The sequence below is a fragment of the Schistocerca gregaria genome, unplaced genomic scaffold (genome assembly GCF_023897955.1).
Source record: "Schistocerca gregaria isolate iqSchGreg1 unplaced genomic scaffold, iqSchGreg1.2 ptg000378l, whole genome shotgun sequence".
Taxonomy (NCBI): domain Eukaryota; kingdom Metazoa; phylum Arthropoda; class Insecta; order Orthoptera; family Acrididae; genus Schistocerca; species Schistocerca gregaria.
In genome coordinates, this window is record NW_026061824.1 from 1,372,999 (window position 1) to 1,396,578 (window position 23,580).

The window sequence follows — 23,580 nt, forward strand, 5'->3', positions numbered from 1 at the left end:
AGACCAGAACTTTCTAGGATATTCTGTCAAGTCGGTACATAGAATTTTACTTTCGAATTCACTGAACGCTTCACGCATAGCCCTCCTTACTCTAACTTTGACATCGTTTAGCTTCTGTTTGTCTGAGAGGTTTTGGCTGCGTTTATACTTGGAGTGAAGCTGTCTTTGCTTTCGCAGTAGTTTCCTAACTTTGTTGTTGAACCACGGTGGGTTTATCCCGTCCCTCACAGTTTTACTCTACACGTACCTGTCTAAAACGCATTTTACGATTGCCTTGAACTTTTTCCATAAATACTCAACATTGTCAGTGTCAGAACAGAAATTTTCGTTTTGATCTGTTAGGTAGACTGAAATCTGCCTTCTATTACCCTTGCTAAACACGTAAGCCTTCCTCCCTCTTTTTATATTCCTATTAACTTCCATATTCAGGGATGTTGCAACAGCCTTATGATCACTAATCCCTGTTCTGCACATACAGAGTCGAAAAGTTCGGGTCTGTTTGTTATCAGTAGGTCCAAAATGTTATCTCCACGAGTCGGTTCTCTGTTTAATTGCCTGAGGTAATTTTCGGATAGCGCACTCAGTATAATGTCACTCGACGCTCTGTCCCTACGACACATCCTAAACATCTGAGTGTCCCAGTCTGTATCTGGTAAATTGTAATCTCTACCTAAGACTATAACATGCTGAGAAAATTGATGTGAAATGTATTCCAAATTTTCTCTCAGTTGTTCTCCCACTAATGCTGCTGGGTCGGGGGGTCGGTAAAAGGAGCCAATTATTAACCTAGCTCGGCTGTTGCGTGTAACCTCCACCCATAATAATTCACAGGAACTATCCACTTCTACTTCACTACAGGATAAACTTCTACTAACAGCGACTAACTCTCCACCACCGGTTGCATGCAATCTATCCTTTCTACCTGTCTGTACCTTTGTAAAAATTTCGGCAGAATTCCTCTCTGGTTTCAGCCAGCTTTCTGTACCTATAACGATCTCAGCTTCGGTACTTTCTATCAGCGCTTGAAGTTCCGGTACTTTACCAACGCAGCTTCGACAGTTTACCATTACAATACCGATTGCTGCTTGGTCCCCGCATGTCCTGCTTTGCCCCGAACTCATTGAAGCTGCCGCCCTTTCTGTACTTGCCCAATGCCATCTAACCTAAAAAACCGCCCAGCCCACGCCACACAATCCCTTCTACCCTTGTAGCCGCTTGTTGCGTGTAGTGGACTCCTGACCTATCCAGCGGAACCCGAAACCCCACCACCCTATGGCTCAAGTCGAGGAATCTGCAGCCCACACGGTCGCAGAACAATCTCAGCCTCTGATTCAGACCCTTTACTCAGCTCTTTACCAAAGGTCCGCAGTCAGTCCTGTCGACGATGCTGCAGATGGTGAGCGGTGAGCTAAGCTTTCATCCGGCTAGCGAGACTGGCAGTCTTCACTAAATCAGATAGCCAGGGAGGGTTTCCTCCGATCCATAGCGACACACATCATTGGTGCCGACATGAGCGACCACCTGCAAATGGGTGCAACCTGTACCCTTCATGGCATCCAGAGGGACCCTTTCCACATCTGGAATGACTCACCCCGGTATGCACACGGATTGCACATTGGTTTTCTTCCCCTCTCTTGCTGCCATATCCCTAAGGGGCCCCATTACGCGCCTGACGTTGGAGCTCCCAACTACCAGTAAGACCACCCTCTGCGACTGCTCGGATCTTGCAGACTGAGGGGCAACCCCTGGAACAGGACAAGCAGCCACGTCAGGCCGAAGATCAGTATCGGCCTGAGACAGCCCCGGACTTGCGCCCTACTGAGCTCAGCTTGATTCCTGACGTGAAGGTAGCGTTCTCGCTTTCCGCGTCTGGGTTCCCGGGTTCGATTCACGGCGGGGTCAGGGATTTTGTCTGCCTCGTGATGGCTGGGTGTTGTGTGATGTCCTTAGGTTAGTTAGGTTTAAGTAGTTCTAAGTTCTAGGGGACTGATGACCATAGATGTTAAGACCCATAGTGCTCAGAGCCATTTGAACCATTCGTCGAACTTTGGGGTATTCGGTTCAGAGCTGTTATGGAGATACGTCAGACAATAGACCGCTCCATTCGAACTACCTAATCAACTGGCGTAGTTAGGGTTATCTTGCTCTTTCGACATCACTGGCGATGGCTTATATACATGAGCTGTTCAAAACATATCCGACCTTTTTTAATTGTTGAAATCAACAATGGTGTCAGGGCCCGCATGCGTTCATGTTTTCAGGCATATTTAGCACACATACCTGATTTTCTCCACTACTTCGGAACACTTGCAAGTCGTACACGTTGGATTTAGTATTCTGAGCAAAATGACGTCTTTACATCACATTTGGCTCCAAGCTTGGCGATTCTCAAGTTGAAACCATCGTGTGTTTGTGGACAAAGTAATGGGTACTGCAGGGCTAAAGGAGTGGTAGCCGCTAATCAATGAAGACAGAAGCCAGTTAAGGTACGCCCGCAATATCCGCAAATCAGGTCATTACTGATCCCGCAATATTGCTGGTGAAGCAGAATGGACGAATCACTATCAGAGAAGTTACAGTCTAATCTAAAAGCCGTAAAGTCAACTAACTAACTAGGTGTTACAATAACTAACGTCCGCCCGCGGTAGCTGAGTGGTCAGCACGACAGACTGTCAATCCTAAAAGACTGGGTCGCAGATTTTCTCCGCTCAGGGACTGGGTGTTGTGTTGTACTAATCATCATTTCATCCCCATCGACGCGCAAGTCGCCGAAGTGGCGTCAAATCGAAAGACTTGCACCAGGCGATCGGTCTACCCGATGGGAGGTCCTCGTCACACGCCATTATTATTATACAATAACGAACAACTTAAATTGGAAAGAACACATAGAAAATGTTGCGGTTAAGGCTAACCAAAGACTGCGTTTTATTTGCACGACACTTAGAAAACGTAACAGACCTACAAAGGAGACTGCCTACACTACGCTTGTCCGTCCTCTTTTATAATACTGCTGGAAGATGTGGGATCCTTACAAGATAGGACTGACGGAGTAGATCGAAAAAGTCCAAAGAAAGGCAGCACGTTTTCTATTATCGCGAAATATGAGAGAGTGTGTCACACAAATGATACAGGATTTGGGCTGGACATCATTAAAAGGAAAGCGTTTTTCGTTGCGACGGAATCTTCTCACGAAATCCCAATCACCAACTTTTTCCTAAGAATGCGAAAATATTTGGTTGACAACGACCTACGTAGGGAGAAACGATAACGATAAAATAAGGGAAGTCAGAGCTCGTATGGAAAGACACAAGTGATCATTCTTTCCGTGTGCTGTGCGAGATTGGAATAATAGAGACTTGTGAAGGTGGTTCGATGAACAATCTGCCAGGCACTTAAATGTGATTTGCAGAGTATCCATGTAGATGCAAGTATAGGTGGTCACATTTTTCATTTCCCCTGTATGTGCATATCGTTTCACACGAACTTTTTTACCTCAATGTCGATATCTGCATCATTTTCGAAATATGTGAGCTTACTTATATTATCTGTAATGTTAATATACAACATGAACAGTAAGGCTCCCAACACACTTCCCTCTGGCACAAGTGGTTACTTTTACACGTATAGATGAACTCTCCATTCAGGATGAGATGATGTGTCCTCCCTACAAAAATATTTAATTGGCCGTACTTTATACGGTGCTGGTAAACGGTCAACTACAATTGCTGTTTACTGTGCGGTAACCTCTAGCGTATCAGAAGCAGTTTAGGAACATTTTTTCAAATGAGTATACGTACTTGTATTTCGGCAGGTGCACAGTTTTGCCATTTCAATTTTTGCATGTTTCGCAGATACCTTTTCGAAAATTTCGAGCAAAACAAATCGAAATCTTTATTACATCATGAAACAATGAAGAAGCAAATGAGGGTTTGTTCTCAAGCCCGAAGCAACATCTGGTACAAGAATCAAGGATTTTAATAAAGTAGCTGTCGATAGGTTTTTTTCGTTGCTAACAAATGTGACAATCACAAACTAATGACTTCTCAAATAACTAATTGTGATGAAACAGGCGTGTCGGTTAATCCTAAAAACCAATCGAACATCTCAGCTTGCAAAGGGAACCGTCCAGTGTGATCGTTAACATCTGCAGAAACGGGCGAAACTGCAACCATTCTCATTAGTACGTCAGCAAGCGGAGCTGACATTCCTCCTACGATTATTTTTCCACGAAAGAAGAAGCAGAAAGAATTTGAGTTAGGACTGGCAGCAGGAGGTTGCGCTAAGGTCCACAGCACCGCATGGATGGCCACAGAGTCATTCTTTGTATGGTTTTCACAATATGTGGTATTTTCTAAGGCATCAAAGCACGTCCCAGTTCTCCTTATATCAGATGGCCACTCAGCTCATACCACGAACACTGACGTTATGGACTACGCGAAGGAGAGTGGCGTTTCTTCACCACCACATTGCTCTCATAGACTTCAGCCGCTTGATGTTTGTTTTATAAATCCTCGTTATAGTGATTAACTTCGAAAATGGCTGCGGAGCCACGCAAGAAAAGTCGTAACTACCTTTCAAATTTCAACGCTTTTTGGTTCAGCTTTCGTCTAAAGCGCAACAATGAAAACCGCTATTAAAGGTTTCGAAGCTACTGCAATATGGCCCACGGACCCATCCATATTCACGACGCACACTTTCTCCCGGCAGACACAACTGACAGCGGACGTGATAGGCCGTCAGATAAAGAGGTTATTACATCTGAACAATTGGAATTGCCTTCACCTAGCACACCAGCTGAAAAAGACGACTCAAACTGGCTGGATAATCAAGGGGACGAGGTTTCAGCGAATTGTTACAATGAACTGCCGCCTAAGAATAACAAAGTTATTGGGGCTAATTGTTCTAATCTTGGGTGCTCTTGGATGACAACTGACAACACAACCTCCTCAATTCATATTTCACCTGAGATTCTGATTTTCTTGTCAAAAGTTAACGAACGCAAGAAAAGAGCGAGACTGAAAAGGGCGAACAACGTTGTTTTAACTGATTCGCCGTACAAAAAAAAGAGTTAAAAGACATTAATGGGAGAAACAGAAGAAGAACTTTGACAAAGAAGAAAGAGCAAAAAGAAAACTTTTTGCGAAAGAGAATAAAATTAAGAACTCAAAAACGAGAGAAAGAGCCTGAAGATAAATGGAAAAAAGGAGAAATAATACTATACTAACGAGAGTGATTATGAGGAAAGTTCTGACTGTCAATGTGTATATTGTGGTGGGTTATATTCAAAATCAGTTGAAGGTTGGGTCGCTTGTTCCACGTGCAAAAAATGGACACACGATTCTTGTGCAGGAATAGATAGCGAAGATGATGAGTGTCTCCCCGTGTGTGAATTTTGTAAACAGCCTCAAGAAAAGGATACGATACATGAAAACTGTAGTTTGACATTAATACTCACTTTAAACTAAAAAAAATACCGAGCAAGCCAATATTTTCTGCATTTCCGATAATTTTATACGTTTTTGTAATCACTTGTATTTACCACCCCATTCTGCCGCGTGCAAATGATATAAATTTCTGTTTTTGAGTGAGAAAATATTGTTGTTTTATTTTATGGCAATGTTCTTGTATTTTTGTGATTAATACATCATAATGTGTTCATATAAAGATTTGTAACTCTCTTATTTATCAATTTTGTACATTTAATCAAAGTTTTCAACTGTGTACCCCATTATACCTTGGATACCGCAACGTGTCGGATAAGAAAGATAAAAATACAATCACTACTCGTTTCTTCAACGACAATTTAAGCTGTGTTCTGTGGTTCCACCCAGAGTTCATCACGATATATTCCGAAAAAAATCATAGTTAACGAACATTATAAATTGATCTAGAAACGAAGGCAATCACAGTTAACATTTAATAAGGCCGCTGGTATCCTTCGAAATGCAAACTAATCACCGTCATGCAGAACGTCGTGGGTCACAGCGGATGGGTGGAATCGAAATATGTCTTTTACCCACGATCGCTTCTTTTTGTCAATTTGTGCCATTAATTTCTCTGCTCCCTAATCTGATTTCGTATCTCCCCATCAGCTATTCGATCAAAACTTTTTTAGCATTCTTCTACATCACCACATTTCGGAAGTTTCGAATCGTCTCCTCTTTGGGGAACCAGGCATGTTAACTACTGATTCGCAATATATTTATTCCGAAAGGCAAAAGGATCCCCGAAAACAATGAAAATAATTTTGTTTATTGGTGATTGTACCAGTTTGATTTACACATAGTGCGAATATGAAAGTATTTTAGTCCAAATCCTTATTTGAAGGTCCTAAATGTCGGTTTAAATGGCAGCTTGCTATGTAAGACATGCCACACACGCGAGACAGATCTTCTTTGAGATGATAAGCCTAGGGACATTTTACCCGTAGCTTTGAGCTTTCACATATTGAATACATTTTTTCTTCTCTCGTAGTCAGTTGTTTGCTACAGTAAATAACGTTTCTGAACAAAACAAATGCCAAGATCTACGCACAAAGTTTTCGAGAGAAGTTCTAGAAGACTTGCAAAAAATTAAAAAAGTAAATATCATGAAACAAATTTTATGTTTATGTACAGCATGCGTACTATTGGAAAGTGAAAGAAACTATGAATTTAAATGAGTGCATGTACGACGTTAAGTGCAATACAACTTTAAATTTTCCGTAACTTTTCTAACTAACTGTACCTTTCCTCTCAAACCATTTATCCAAGAACCATGGAAATCTAACGGTCAGTTTTCTTACTCGAGGGCATGAAGAGTCGAGGGATATGAAAGGGAAGCAGTGGTTGGGAAGAGAGTGAGACAGGGTTGTAGCCTATCCCCGATGTTATTCAATCTGTTTGCTGAGCAAGCAGTAAAGGAAACAAAAGAAAACTTCGGAGTAGGAATTAAAAACCATGGAGAAGTTGTATTATAAAGAACACTATCGTCTTTTTATTTTTAAATTTGCCCGCAAAACCTGTCTTTCAAAATTTTTCTAAAAATTTCACTATTAATATATTATTCATGAAAAATTTTCAGCTTGTTGGAAAATAGTGAAAATGCATGTAAAAAATGTTTTGTGTTTTAAAGTTAATATAACACAACTTAGGATAAGGATCATATAAATAGATCAGTTTAACATGGTGGAGATAGAAGATACGTTCTCCCCGTGAAAATTGTGTTAAAAACAAATGAATATTTCCAAATCAACTTCTCATTTCATGAAGTCATTACTAGAAACGTGAATAATCTCCACAAAAATTGGTAAGTTAATTACTTTGGTGGAAGAAAGTCTCCATCATTAAAGAGAACGATATATTCAATAACTTGCCGGCAGCCATAAAAAGCTTTACTACTGACAGATTTCAGTTTACGAGGGGCCTAAAGGATTTCTTGCTAACGATCTCTTCAGACACCATTAATGAATTGAATTTTTTAGTAGAACTAGCGCGCGCGATTGAGAGTGGGTAATTGTGTGTGTGTGTGAGAGAGAGAGAGAGAGAGAGAGAGAGAGAGAGAGAGAGAGAGAGAGAGAGAGAGAGAGAGAGAGAGAGAGAGAGAGAGAGAGAGAGAGGGGGGGGGGTCAAATAATACGAGTACAATCAGAAGTGTGACTAAATTTTCGTTCCTCGTTCATGATCAGTCCACTGGCGATCTGTGGAAAGTAAATTAGCATATCATTTTCCCATTGAGTATCTCCCCATTATGGATTAATTTCAATGGAAAGTACATGTAATATAATCTTACCCTCTTGTCTGTCCCACTTCTGTTGGAGGTTACACACCAGACAAATACCTTAATGATGTTGTTGTTGTTGTCTTCAGTCCAGAGACTGGTTTGATGCAGCTCTCCATGCTACTGTATCGTGTGGAAGCTTCATCTCCCAGTACCCACTGCAACCTACATCCTTGTGAATCTGCTTAGTGTATTCATCTCCTGGTCTCCGTCCTCGATTTGTATCCTCCACGCTGCCCTCCAATATTAAACTGGTGATCCCTTGATGCCTAAGAACGTGTCCTACCAACCGACCCCTTCTTCTAGTCAAGTTGTGCCACAAAGTTCTCTTCTCCCATATCCTATTCAATACCTCCACATTAGTTACGTGATCTACCCATCTAATCTTCAGCATTCTTCTGTAGCACCACATTTCGAAAGCTTCTATTCTCTTCTTGTCCAAACTATTTATTGTTCATTAGTCACTTCAATACGCGGCTACACTCCATACAAATACTCTGAGAAAAGACTTCCTGATACCTAAAGCTATACTCGATGTTAACAAATTTTTCTTCTTTAGAAACACTTTCCTTACCATTGACAGTCTACATTTTATATTCTCTTTACTTCGACCGTCATCAGTTATTTTGCTCCCTAAATAGCAAAACTCCTTTACTACTTTAAATGTCTCATTTCCAAATCTAATTCCCTCAGCATCACCCACCTTAATTCGACTACATTCCATTATCCTCGTTTTGCTTTTATTGATGCTGATCTTATATCATCCTTTCAGGACACTCCATTCTGTTCAGCTACTCTTCTAGAATCTTTGCTGTCTCTGACAGAATTACGTCATCGGCAAACCTCAAGGTTTTAGTTTCTTATCCATGGATTTTAATTTCTACTCAGAATTTTTCATTTATTTCCTTTACTGCTTGCTCAATAAACAGATTGAATAACATTGGGGATAGTCTACAACCCTGTCTCATTCCCGCCGGCCGCGGTGGTCTCGCGGTTCTAGGCGTGCAGTCCGGAACTGTGAGACTGCTACGGTCGCAGGTTCGAATCCTGCCTCGGGCATGGATGCGTGTGATGTCCTTAGGTTAGTTAGGTTTAAGTAGTTCTAAGTTATAGGGGACTGATGGCCGCAGCAGTTGAGTCCCATAGTGCTCAGAGCCATTTTTTTTGTCTCATTCCCTTCCCAACCACTGCTTCAATTTCATATCCCTTGACTCTTATAACTGCCACCTGCTTTCTGTACAAATTGTAAATTGCCTTTCGCTCCCTGTATTTTACCCCTGCCACCTTCTGAATTTGAAAGAGAGTATTCCAGTCAACATTGTCAAAAGATTTCTCTAAGTCTACAAATGCTAGAAACGTAGGTTTGCCTTTCCTTAATCTACTTTATAAGGTAAGTCGTAGGGTCAGTATTGCCTCACATGTTATAGTATTTCTACGGAATCCAAACTGAAATTCCCTGAGGTCGGCTTCTACCATTTTTTTCCATTCGTCTCTAAAGAAATGGCATTAGTATTTTGCAGCTGTGACTTATTAAACTGATAGTTCGGTAATTTTCACATCTGTCAACACCTGCTTTCTCTGAAATTGGAATTATTTCATTCTTCTTGAAGTCTGACGGTATTTCGGCTGTCTCATGCATCTTGCTCGTCAGACGGTAACGTTCTGTCAGAGCTGGGTCTCCCAAGGCTGTCAGTAGTTCTAATGGAATGTTGCCTACTCCCGGAACCTTGTTTCGACTAAGGTCTTTCAGTGCTCTGTCAAACTCTTCACGCAGTACGTCATCTCCCATTTCATCTTCATCTACATCCTCTTCCATTTCCATTATATTGTCCTCAAGTACATTGCCCTTGTACAGATCCTCTATATCCACCTTCCACCATTCTGCATTCCCTTCTTTGCTGATAACAGGGTTTCCATTTGAGTTCTTGATATGCATACAAGTGAATCTCTTTTCTCTAAAGGTCTCTTTAATTTTCTTGTAGGCAGTAACTATCTTGCCCCTAGTGGTATGCGCCTCTACATCCTTACGTTTGTCCTCTAGATATCCCTGCTTAGCCATTTTGCACTTCCTGTCGATCTCATTTTTGAGACGTTTGCATTTCTTTTTGCCGGCATAATTTACTGCATTTTTGTATTTTCTCCTTTAGCAAATTAAAATCAATATATCTTCTGTTACCCTCTTGTTTTTGCGCATGTCAAGTTCCGTAGGCCCAAATTGAGGAGCAAATCTTCAAGGTCATGGAACGTGTCAGTATCTACATCTACATCCGTACTCCGCAAGCCACCTGACGGTGTGTGGCGGAGGGTACCCTGAGTACCTCTATCGGTTCTCCCTTCTATTCCAGTCTCGTATTGTACGTGGTAAGAAGGATTGTCGGTATGCTTCTGGGTGGGCTCTAATCTCTCTGATTTTATCCTCATGGTCTCTTCGCGAGATATACGTAGGAGGGAGCAATACACTGCTTGACTCTTCGGTGAAGGAAATTTCTCGAAACTTCAACAAAAGCCCGTACCGAGCTACGAAGCTTCTCTCCTGCAGAGTCTTCCACTGGAGTTTATCTATCATCTCCGTAACGCTTTCGCGATTACTAAATGATCCTGCAACGAAGCGCGCTGCTCTCCGTTGGATCTTCTCTATCTCTTCAATCAACCCTGTCTGGTGCGGATCCCACACTGCTGAGCAGTATTCAAGCAGTGGGCGAACAAGCGTACTGTAACCTACTTCCTTTGTTGTCGGATTGCCTTTCCTCAGGATTCTTCCAATGAATCTCAGTCTGGCATCTGCTTTACCGATGATCAACTTTATATGATCATTCCATTTTAAATCACTCCTAATGCGTACTCCCAGATAATTTATGGAATTAACTGCTTCCAGTTGCTGACCTGCTATTTTGTAGCTAAATGATAAGGGACCTATCTCTCTATGTATTCGCATCACTTTACACTTGTCTACACTGAGATTCAATTGCCATTCCGTGCACCATGCGTCAATTCGCTGCAGATCCTCCTGCATATCAGTATAATTTTCCATAGTTCCAACCTCTCGATACACCACAACATCATCTGCAAAAAGCCTCAGAGACTTTCCGATGTCATCCACCAGGTCATTTATGAATATTGTGAATAGCAACGGTCCTATGACACTCCCCTGCGGCACACCTGAAATCACTCTTACTTCGGAAGACTTTTCTCCATTGAGAATGACATGCTGCGTTCTGTTATCTAGGAACTCCTCAATCCAATCACACAATTGATCTGATAGTCCGTATGCTCTTACTTTGTTCATTAAACGACTGTGGGGAACTGTGTCAAACGCCTTGCGGAAGTCAAGAAACACGGCATCTACCTGTGAACCCGTGTCTAAGGCCCTCTGAGTCTCGTGGGCGAATAGCGCGAGCTGGGTTTCACACGACAGTCTTTTTCGAAACCCATGCTGATTCCTACAGAGTAGATTTCTAGTCTCCAAAAAAGACATTATACTCGAACATAGTACGTGTTCCAAAATTCTACAACTGATCGACGTTAGAGATGCACATCTGTTCGACGTCCCTTCTTGAAAACGGGGATGACCTGTGCCCTTTTCCAATCCTTTGGAACGCTTCGCTCTTTTAGAGACCTACGGTACACCGCTGCAAGAAGGGGGGCAAGTTCCTTCGTGTACTCTGTGTAAAATCGAACTGGTATGCCATCAGGACCAGAGGCCTTTCCTCTTTTGAGCGATTTTAATTGTTCTCTATCCCTCTGTTTTCTATTTCGATATCTACCATTTTGTCAACTGTGCGACTTCAAGAGAAGGAAGCACAGTGCAGTCTTCCTCTGTGAAACAGCTTTGGAAGAAGACATTTAGTATTTCGGCCTTTAGTCTGTCATCCTCTGTTTCAGTACCATTTTGGTCACAGAGTGTCTGGACATTTTGTTTTGATCCACCTACCGCTTTAACATAGGACCAAAATTTCTTACGATTTTCTGCCAAGTCAGTACATAGAACTTTACTTTCGAATTCATTGAAAGCCTCTCGCATAGCCCTCCTCACACTACATTTCGCTTCGCGTAATTTTTGTTTGTCTGCAAGGCTTTGGCTATGTTTATGTTTGCTGTGAAGTTCCTTTTGCTTTCGCAGCAGTTTTCTAACTCGGTTGTTGAAACACGGTGGCTCTTTTCCATTTCTTACGATCTTGCTTGGCACATACTCATCTAACGCATATTGTACGGTGGTTTGAACTTTGTCCACTGATCCTCAACACTATCTGTACTTGAGACAAAATTTTGTGTTGAGCCGTCAGGTACTCTGTAATCTGCTTTAGGTCACTTTTGCTAAACACAAAAATCTTCCTACCTTTTTTAATGTTTCTATTTACGGCTGAAATCATCGACGAAGTAACCGCATTATGATCGCTGATTCCCTGTTTTGCATTAACTGATTCAAATAGTTCGGGTCTGTTTGTCACCAGAAGGTCTAATATGTTATTGCCACGAGTCGGTTTTTTGTTTAACTGCTCAAGATAGTTTTCGAATAAAGCACTTAAAAATATTTCACTCGATTCTTTGTCCCTGCCACCCGTTATGAACGTTTGAGTCTCCCAGTCATTATCGGGCAAATTAAAATCTCCACCCAGAACTATAACATGGTGGGGAAATCTACTCGAAATATTTTCGAAATTATTCTTCAGGTGCTGAGCCACAACAGCTGCTGCGCCCGGGGGCCTATAGAGACATCCAATTACCATGTCTGAGCCTGCTTTAACCGTGACCTTCACCCAAATCATTTCACAATTACAATCTCCGTCAATTTCCTTCGATACTATTGCACTTCTTATCGTTATAAACACGAATCCCCCTTCACTGTCTAGCCTTTCTCTGCGATATACATTCCAATCAGAGTTTAGGATTTCATTACTGTTTACATGTGGTTTCAGCCAACTTTCTGTCCCTAGTACTATATGGGCGTTGTGACCGTTTATTAATGAGAGCAGTTCTGGCACCTTTCTATAGACGCTCCTACAGTTTACTATTAGCACATTAATATTGTTATTCCCTGTTGCATTTTGCCTACTCCTGCCTTGCCGCGCCTCAGGAGTCGTCTTGTCGGGCCTAGGGAGGGAATTCTCTAACCTAAAAAAAAACCCATGTGCACTCCACACGTACTCCGCTACCCTCGTAGCCGCTTCCGGCGTGCAGTGCACGCCTGACCTATTCAGGGGGACCCTACATTTCTCCACCCGATAGCGGAGGTCGAGAAATTTGCACCCCAGCTCTCCGCAGAATCGTCTGAGCTCTGGTTTAAGCCTTCCACTCGGCTCCAAACCAGAGTACCGCGATCGGTTCTGGGAACGATACTACAAATAGTTAGCTCTCATTCCACCCCGCGAGCGAGGCTTTCCGCGTTCACCAACTCGGCCAACCGCCTGTACGAACTGAGGATGACCTCTGAAGCCAGACGGCAGGAGTCATTGGTGCAGACATCAGCAACAATTTGCAGTCGGGTGCACCCAGTGCTCTCTATCGCCGCCGGTAGGGCCTCCTCCACATCTCGGATGAGACCCCCCGGCAAGCAGACAGAGTGAACACTGGCCTTCTTCCCCAACCTTTCCGCTATATCCCTAAGGGGCTCCATCACCCGCCTAACGTTGGAGCTCCCAGTAACTAATAAACCCCTCCCCCCGTGTGCCTGCTCGGACCTTGCTGAAGGAGCAGCCACATGTCCATTCACAGGCAGAGCGGGCGATGCCACACGGCCAGCCTCCACGCCGCTGAACCCGCCACTCCCCTTGGGGAGAGGGTGGCCCAACCGCGTCTGGTACCCGCGAAGGTGTCTCGACAGCAGGGACAGTGGGTGAAGCACCTAACACCTGGGATGCACCATGCGACGCAACAGGCTCCCCACTGCCGCTACACTCCGAGGCAGCAGCCTGAAGACGGCTGACCGCGGCCATCAACACGCTCAGCTGTTCGCGAAGAGTGGCCAGCTCCTCCTGCGTCCGTACACAGCAGTCACACATCCTATCCATCCTAAGGAATCAATTTACTGGAGAGACTTAATCAACATTTAACTAGACTGCTAATTCACTAAAGGCGGCTGATTACTGACTAAACTGTGATTGCTAACCACTTCTTGTAGAAAACAATGAAAATAGCACTACCTGTCTCTGGACTGTATTCAAAACAAACACAAGCACCACTGGCACTATGGCTGACTACAGGGACTCTCTCTGACTGTATCCAAAACAAACACGAAATCTATGTAACTCTATTACTAGCACTCGACAATTAAAGCTTCCTAAAAGCAAAAACACACGGAAGAAGAAGTGACAAGTAAGAAAAATACAGTTAATACTTAAATTAAGGTAGCTCGCTGCACAGCAGACGTGAAGCAGACGGCGGTTAGGGCGACACATGAACTTACAACATAAAAGTAATAACAGATAAAAATACATATTCATGAACCTGAGAGAAAATCAGTGGATAAGTTTAAGCAAACGCTATCAGCAGTACAATGAGAATCAGCTTAATTTTTCAATTAACTCCTCGACAGAATAGAAGGAGTGACCCATGAGGAAACACTCCAGTTTCGATTTGAAAGCGCGTGGATTACTGCTAAGAGTTTTGAATTCGAGTGGCAGCTTATTGAAAATTGATGCAGCAGTATACTGCACACATTTTTGCACATGAGTTAAGGAAGTCCGATCCAAATGGAGGTTTGATTTCTGCCGAGTATTAACCGAGTGAAAGCTGCTTATTGTTGGAAATAAACTAATATTGGTAACAAGAAACGACAATAAGGAATATACATATTGAGAGGCCAATGTCAAAATACCCAGACTCCCTGAACAGAGTTCGACAAGAGGATCGTGAACTCACACCACTTTTTGCCCGAACCTCCCGTTTCTGAGCCAAAAATATCCTTCTAGAATGGGAAGAGTTACCCAAAAACATAATACCATACGACATAAGTGAATGGAAATAAGCAAAGTAGACTAATTTACTTGTCGAAGTATCACTCACTTTCGGTACCATTCGAATAGTGAAAATGGCAGTATTAAGTCTTTGAACAAGATCCTGAACGTGGGCTTTCCACAAAGCCTTACTATTTATTTGAACACCTAGGAATTTGAACCGTTCAGTTTCACTAATCATATGCCCATGCTGTGAGATTAAAACGTCAGGTTTTGTTGAATTGTGTGTTAGAAACTGTAAAAACAATCTTACTGTGATTTAACGTTAGTTTATTTTCTACAAGCCATGAACTGAGGTCATGTACTGCACTACTTGAAACAGAGTCAATGTTGCACACAACATCCTTTACGACCAAGCTAGTGTCATCAGCAAACAGAAATATTTTAGAGTTACCCATAATACTTGAGGACATATCATTTATATAAATAAGGAACTGGAGCGGCCCCAACACTGATCCCTGAGGAACCCCCTCCCCCTTGACAGTACACCACTCAGATCCTCCATCACACTGTATTACTTTCCCTCCATTCCTGTAGATCGTTCCCTAATGCTCTTCCTGAAACACTCTACAACTTCTGATTCTGTCAGTTCTTTCAGGTCCCATCTCCTTAAATTCCCACCTTTTTCCAGTTTTAATCTACAGTTCATAATCAATATATTGGGATCAGAGTCCACATTGGCCATGGAAATGTCTTACAATTTAAAATCTGGTTCCTAAAAATCTGTCTTACCATTATATAATCTATCTGAAATATTGCAATATCTCCAGGTGTCTTCCACATATACAACCTTCTTCCATGATTCTTGAACCAAGTGTTAGCTATGATTAAGTTATGCTCTGTGCAAAAACCTACCAGGCGGCTTCCTCTTTCATTTTTTACCCCCATTCCATATTCACCTACTACGTTTCCTTTTCTTCGATTTCCTACTGTCGAATTCCAGTCACCCATTAATATTAAATTTTCATCTCCCATCACTATCTGAATGATTTCTTTTATCTCATCACACATTCCATCAATTTCTTCATCGTCTGCGGACTTCTTTTACGACTTTGGTAGGCATGGGATTCGTGGCTATCTTGGCCACAATAATGCGTTCACTATGCTGTTTGTAGTAGCTTACCCGCATTCTTATTTTTATTAATTATTAGACCCACTCATGCATTAGCTTCATATTAGCCTTCCTAATACTTAAATCTACATTCGATGTTAACAATGACGCCGGTGGATGAACTGTCACGAAATTACTGACCGTCGAGAAAGTCACGAATATAACCGACAAGCTAATGGGCCCTTCACAGGAAAAGGTTTTTCGCCGGAAAACGCGGAAAACTGAAACCCAGCAAATGAGTAAAATAATGTACACTCATTGAAAAAAAAAAATGGTGTATGCACACAACTTACACCACAATAGTCTGGGATTACTCTATTACGTAACACAGTTTTTGTGATTGTATCTTGCAGCTTTAGTTATTTTTAATTAAAAGAGGCTTTAAAAGGACAGAAAGAACGTGTTGGACTACGCTACAGATCGTTCTGTTAGCACAGTCTTTACTTTGTAATCACTTTCGTTGACTTCGGCAACTCTCAAGAAAAATCTCCAACCTAACCGAGACAATGCGCTACGATACAGCCGAGATCATGACAAGAGAATGGGCTACATCACACTCGAAGTAAATTTATATAGGTAAGGATCCCCATGACCTGTGTACGTCTATTATAAAAAATCTCCAAGCCACTCTCCTCAAATAGATCGCAATCTTCTCTTGACCTTCATCTGTTACTATTTCAGAATTAGAAACCAGATTCAAAGAAAATTGGGCTACCAGTCACAAAACTAGAAAAATAAAAGTAATAAAAGTGAGAACATGAAACATGTTAGCAATAACCATAAGCAGGAGATTTTACAGAAAATAAAATTGAGAAAGGAAATTATTAATATTATCGACCGTTTAAGAACTCTAGGCTACGAAAGGAATGAAACCACATATCAAATAACTGGTGGAAGAGTTAGTGTGTTTTAAGATTAAATCCAAACAAGAATTAGAGAAAAATATATCGAAGCAAGGCCTCTATTACGAAAAATTGCTAAATCTCGAGACAAATTGTGTCCTTCTGTATTAGATGAAATTTTTTGGCCCCTAGTACGGATGAAACAGTATCCTCAGTATCAATAGGAACTTCGGACATGTGTTTCATATTTCATCCAAGCCTGCAGTCTATAAATATTTAAACAAAATACTAAAACAAAATACCACTACAGGGGAATTACTTACGAAGTAGTTCTTGGTAAAGAAACACAGGACACAATTACGTATGTAGGCTTAATACAAACTACAACTGTATTTATAAATCGCTATAGTTGCCTTGGAGTAACGACGAGCGAATATCAATATAACCTGTACGCTTCAAAGCTGTTATCCATGAAAAAGCTAAACGACGTATCGTGAACAAAATACAATTTAACACCGAAACAATGATATTAGCTGACAATGGGCACAGACTTTAGTCAATGGGCACTGTTGAAAATTTGTGCCAGACCAGGATTAGCACCCGAGTCCCCTGGTTACTAGGGAGAGGCAATGATCACTGTGTCCGAATTACGCAGTGGTCAACATAATAGCACAAACTGCCCGAGCATGCCGTTCGTTAGATCCAAATTCTCAATTTATCCATAGACTGCTAATGCACTGCTCCTTGAACATAATCCTCCTCCCCTTAATTATACAGTACATGGCCAAAAAAACAGACACCGAATATATGCAAACTTGGCCTTACGAACATTGCAGACGTCGTCTATGTAACACACGTGAAACTTCAAAGAATTTACCAATTCGTTGCATTGTTTACTATAGACCACAAATCAAGTAACGTAAAAAAAGCACTGCGTCTATTGAGATCATGATTCAGAGTTAAAAAAAACTAATAAGTCGCCTACATATTACAGTTGCTGCAGAAAGAGGGGAACCATTCTTTCCCATAAAAGGAAATATAGTTAAAATTACGCTTCTATTTCGGTTTGTTTCGGCGGTTACTAAAATTTGCAGTGAAAGTTACATAGTGGACTCTACCATCCCCCCACCAGAAACGTAGTTATCGTGGCTGTTGTGAGACTTTTGTACACAGCTAGAGAAAGAATGTTGAATGTGGCGCGGACGGAAACACTAGGCTACGCTACAGGGCAATCTGCTCGCACAACGTTTAGTCGGCATTCATAATCGTTGGCGTAAACAACTCTCAATCAAATTACCCACTTCCAACCTAACTTAGATCTCGGGCTACACTACCAATCGGCCTGTCATCACAACCAAAATTTCATTGAGGGGGGTGGGGGGATTTCCTGTATCTCTCTCTCTAGACAAAACTGTCAGTTATTGTAGACTTATTGTCAGTCTTAACTTCAAGATTTACTAATGATAAACACTTTTGAGACGGCTCATAATTTTAGAATAGTCCTCTTCGTCTTACTTGGCATAAATTGTTCGCTGGCGTCCCAGCAGCTAGCTCCCTCAGTGTCAGCTTCTGCCATCGCACCACGCCAGTCTGCTGTTGTCCTAGCAGACCGAACGCACCGCACATCCACCTTCGGAACCACTCTCTGGCCAGTTAGCAACTGAGCCGAGCACTGTTTACATCGTGAAAGGAAAACTATGCAAAGATGTACACTCGAATGGTACGACTGAGTAGCACACACACAGTAATATCTGAGGAATGTCCTTCGACACGCGCAGAACGAAATTCTTCTCGCGAACGTACAGCGTCTCTGAAAAAAAATCTCGTGACTATATTCCGGCGTTACGGCCAGGTTCTCATACAAATGAGCAAAAAAGGGTACATTTGAAATTTTTTTTTGAGACAATGAAAATACATTCGAAGGATCTGTTTATGAATTACGAGTGATCATACTATGAGCTTAATTTTAGATTTTCAATAAAAAAATGGCGCCGGTAATTATGATTTGATCAAGGGCCTGCGAGACTGGAGTACGCAGAGTGCGTGCAGTGTTGCACCTCAGATGTTACCTGAATTCAAAAATGGGTAACATCAGTTGATACTACATTATTTCTCTGAAATTGAAAATGGATTACATCAGTCGATAATACATAAAATTTATGGGAGCGCATACCTAACCGCAATGAAACAACCTTAAATTTAACAATACAGTGCTAATTCGAACTTTGAGTTCAATTTTTGTGGGTTTGTTTCACTCCTTATGCCTACACAAAAATTAGTTAATATTAACAAATGTCATATTATAGCTATAAGCTCCTAAGAAAAGTGTACTTTTAGGGGTCAGAGGTAGAAGTTAAGAGATCGAACCACTTTTAATTTATGCTGCATGCCGTTCTGAGAAAATCGTTACTCGAAAAAAAAGTGTTCAAAGTTTAGGGAAAACATTTAGTTACATTATTACTTCGACTTGCATGAACTGAGTGATACATATATATTTTCAATGTCAGTGAAAACGAATCTGAAGTCAGATTTTCAATATTCAAAACAGCTAATCCAATGCGGAGGGCAAACGATTATGTTTTGACCAATTTTTACCAAAAATGTATTTTCGTTATTTACTTTTAGTCTGCAATTCAAGGAGTATTTATCAACCCTTCCTCGAGCTCTGATTGTTCCTAGACAGCAACTTCCTGTTCTTCTTGGCAGGAAAAGCCGATCTGTCTAAGCTGGATATGCAGCACTTGGCAGCCTGCACTTGATATTCGTCCGTATTTTCGGTGAGTATGTTTGCATGCATTCTGCAGTATGAATCATTTTGAGCACGTGCGACACGGGACGAGTTTTCATCTACATCTATATGGATACCCTGCAAAACACATTTAAGTGCCTGGCAAAGGGTTCATCGAATCACCTTCACAACTGATAATTAATTGAAACCCTCAACTGCCGACAGGTGTTGTTGATATACTTCGATGGGGACAGCTGAAAATGTGTGCCCCTACTGGGACTCGAACCCAGGATCTCCTGCTTACATTGCAGACGCTCAATCCATCTGAGCCATCGAGGACACAAATGAACAGCACGACAGCAGGAATTTATCCCTCGCACGTTTCCCGTGAGACTCACATCCCCAACCGTCCACAATCCGCATACGTAATGTACTTAATAGGTACTTGTCCATCCACTCATTACTGGCTCACACTAAGGTGACGATTCCCGTAAGAGTTCGAGCAACCTATGCGCATTCGCACAGACGAAGGTCAATGGCTGGGTAACGTTTAACCATAGATATGAAGATAGTAACTGTTCTCGAAAGAACAGGCGCCACTGACGACCGTGCAGCTCTTCTAGAATACATGATAGACCGGCCGATGTGGCCCAGCGGTTCTAGGCGCTTCAGTCGGGAGCCACGCGACCGCTACGGTCGCAGCTTCAAATCCTGCCTCGAGCATGGATGTGTGTGATGTCCTTAGGTTAGTTAGGTTTAAGTCGTTCTAAGTTCTAGGAAACTGATGACCTCAGATGTTAAGTCCCAAAGTGCTCAGAGCCATTTGAACCATCAGTCCCTATGTTTACACACTACTTACAGTAACTTATGCTAAGGACAACACATACACAGCCATGCCCGAGGGAGGACTCGAACCTCCAACGGGGGGAGCCGCGCGAACCGTGACAAGGCGTTGGAGACATGGCGGGTAGCCCGCGCGGCTCACGGCAGCCGTGACACTGCTTCAAACAATGGGCTGCAGAAACTTTTGTAAAGCACGGACTAAAAAAAAAAAAACTTTCCGTTCCTAGAGTCTAGACAAGTACACCTTTAAAAATGCAACTACAAAGAAATATAATTTTCGAACGTTTTGAATGAGAACCTGTCCTTATGGAACACCGTTGATCAAATGTCACAGGGATTATGTACTCAGGTTTCACATGTGGATTAACACTTTCTAATCAATATCCGGAATGAGCAGGGCTTAAAACTTTGAAGCGTTAAATTTCAAGGGCCGTTCTCTTGTATGCAAATAGTTTCACAGTAGAAATTTCTCTAGTTTTATTTATTTATTTAATTATTTATTTTGCTGTAGGGAAAGAAGGATAGCATTGTGAGGAGGGGGAAGGGGGGGGGGAATCTTGCATCTCCCACCTTCGAATTCTCACTACAGAATTTTTATTCATTACGAGATTCTCAGCCTCTTGCAGAAGTGATTTGGCGTGATTTTGCAAAACTTTTCCTTTAGCCAATCGTAGCAACTATAGGATTCCGTTCCTGCTGCATGACATGTCTCGGAACTTAAACTGACCAACTCATTTGCATAAAGAGCTAGCTGATCATTCGCTTCTTTACTTGCGTAGACCTTTCATGGTCTGCAAAGAATTTTTTTTCTTTAATCGTTTTTTTATGTCTTTTATAAACTGCAACACTTTCTAAACTTTCTAAACTTAACGCCATTGAAGCATGGTCTTTTACTGAAGGACCAAAAAGCACTACTGACAGCTGGAGTCCAAGGTTTTTGTTAATCAAGCCGTTTGTATTTTTGTGGTGATATCTCCGTAGAGTCTTTCATTCCCTAACGCATATTTCTTTATATCTAATTGAGAAGTGAAATACCGGTTTTCATAGATGCAAATTTAAAATATTTTAATATAACGCAATAAATATTTCATTAAAATTTTCATCCCCTTATGCTCGAAGTTCCAAAACCAGTGAAACACGTAGTTTTTAAAAATTGTAAAAGATTAGCCGAATACGAATTGTCAGATATATTTATTAATGCTTTCATAATGAACCATTTTCTGAAACATCTCACACCCTTTAGGGGTTGGGTTTTCAACAACAATTAAACACGTATTCTTCTATTTAGAACCGAGGAGCCAAATTCAAATCTTCATCCATTTAATTCTAAAAATGCTTTCATAGTGAAATATTTCATAAAACTTTTCATCCCTTATTTCACTCTATTAGTGAGTTAAATTTCCAAAAGTAACGAAACACACTTTTTTTTTTACATCGAACCGAGATGTCAAATACCTATTTTCATAGATGTAGCTTTAAATATGCTTCAGTAGTTCTTTAATAATGATTTATTTTCAAAAACCTTCACTAATTATTTTATCCCCCAATGGAAGAATTTCGGAAAATGCTAAAAACCTGTTTCTTTTTTGTTTCTGACTGAGACACCAAATATCAATTTTCGTAGTTTTGTAGTTATAGCTTCAATAGGGACATAGGGAAATATTTTTAAAAAAACTTTCAACCCATTTTTCACCCCCTTAGGAGTGAAATTTCGAACAATCTCTTCTTAAACGATGCTTTCAGCAAGTCCGTATACTTTGCAGGTTGGGTGGAAGGCTATGGGTCAGTGAAACATGTGCCACTATTGCACCTTCTTGGAGGTTGTAGTTCCAAAAACAGTGAAACACGTATTTTTCAATAACACAATTTTCATAGATTTCGCTTTAAAAATTCTTTCGCACTGAAATACTTTCATAAAACATTGCATCCTATATTCCACCCCCCTTAATGGTTGAATGTATCAAAAACAGGTTTTCATATATTTCATGAAACATTTCATCCTCTATGAAATGGGGTATGGTAGTGACACACCAAAATCACAGTAGTAATCCGTTGTAGTTGCTACATATTTTATTACAATCAAAAACATTATAAAATCACAATCACAATAATAGAGGAGACTGCCTTACAAGGCCAGATCAGTTGGACAAATAATAAATAAATTTCGTTAAGCTGAACGAGACCTGTAAAACGTGAAATTTGAATATGACTAGGTAAATATACTTAGGTAAAGCTTTACTTAAATAGCACAAATGTCCATAAAATTCATAGCAGAACTCTCACTACTTGCAATCAGGGGAGAAACAGATTAAGCGTAAGAATACAGATATTTAAAGTTCGGCTAGCCAACTTTCCTAAACAAAACTATATAAAAAATGACTAAAACAATTAAGGGGGTCCTTTAATTTTGACCAAACGGACCTTCAAATTTAGTTACTCAGTTGATTAATCAACAATATTCTTAGAATGATTACAACTAGAATACCCTTAAAATAAGGTTGCTTCAAAATTTCGTATGAATGGGCGATAGACGCGAGCAGACCAAGGATTCAAATCAATACAAGAGATCCACGAGGCAGAGAATGACATAGAAATATACTCAACTTGGCAATGCAATTGAACTTTGGATGCTATAGTTCTCCACCGGAAAGATGGAATCACGCAAAAGTGACAACATAACCCAAGATGTAAAGGAGAGGACATGGCCTTAAATATCTCTCTGCCCCCGTGGTGCTGTGCTCCCAGTATGCTAGCGTCGACCGCTGCCAATTATCTCTAACACAACACACATCAAGGGCAGACACTTTTCTGAGACATAAACTACACAACCTTATATGGAGAACAGGTGAGCAATACAACTGGAATGAAACCAATGAGCCTCCGTGAGTTACTTGGCCAGTGCCAGCCATTAAACTTTGATTAATAAGATCGCTAAAAATCATACCGAAGTTAAGATGAGAAGACTTATCTCCAGGTACGGAATATTAGTGGCAGAGACAATGAATTGGTTACGCTCTCAGCCGTATGTTCGCGGCAGAGTCTGGGGAAAGCAAGGGCCACGTGGAGCCGGATCTTGGGGTGAATTTCCTTCTCTCCGAGACACTCGGCTTCTTCTGCGACTTAGCCGGCAAAAGGCCGAGGACCCCGGGTGGGGACCGATACGGCAGCAGTTGGCGGATGGCGAGGTCTTCGGGGGGTGGGGTGGGGGGGGGGGTCTTGTGTAAAGGGGAAGACAACCGTGGTGAAGGGAAGGTCTGTATTCCACAGGAACGAGTTAGCATGGCACTCAGATATTTCCACGATTCGGCGGTAGGGGACAATTTGTGGTTCTACAAGACCTTGAAC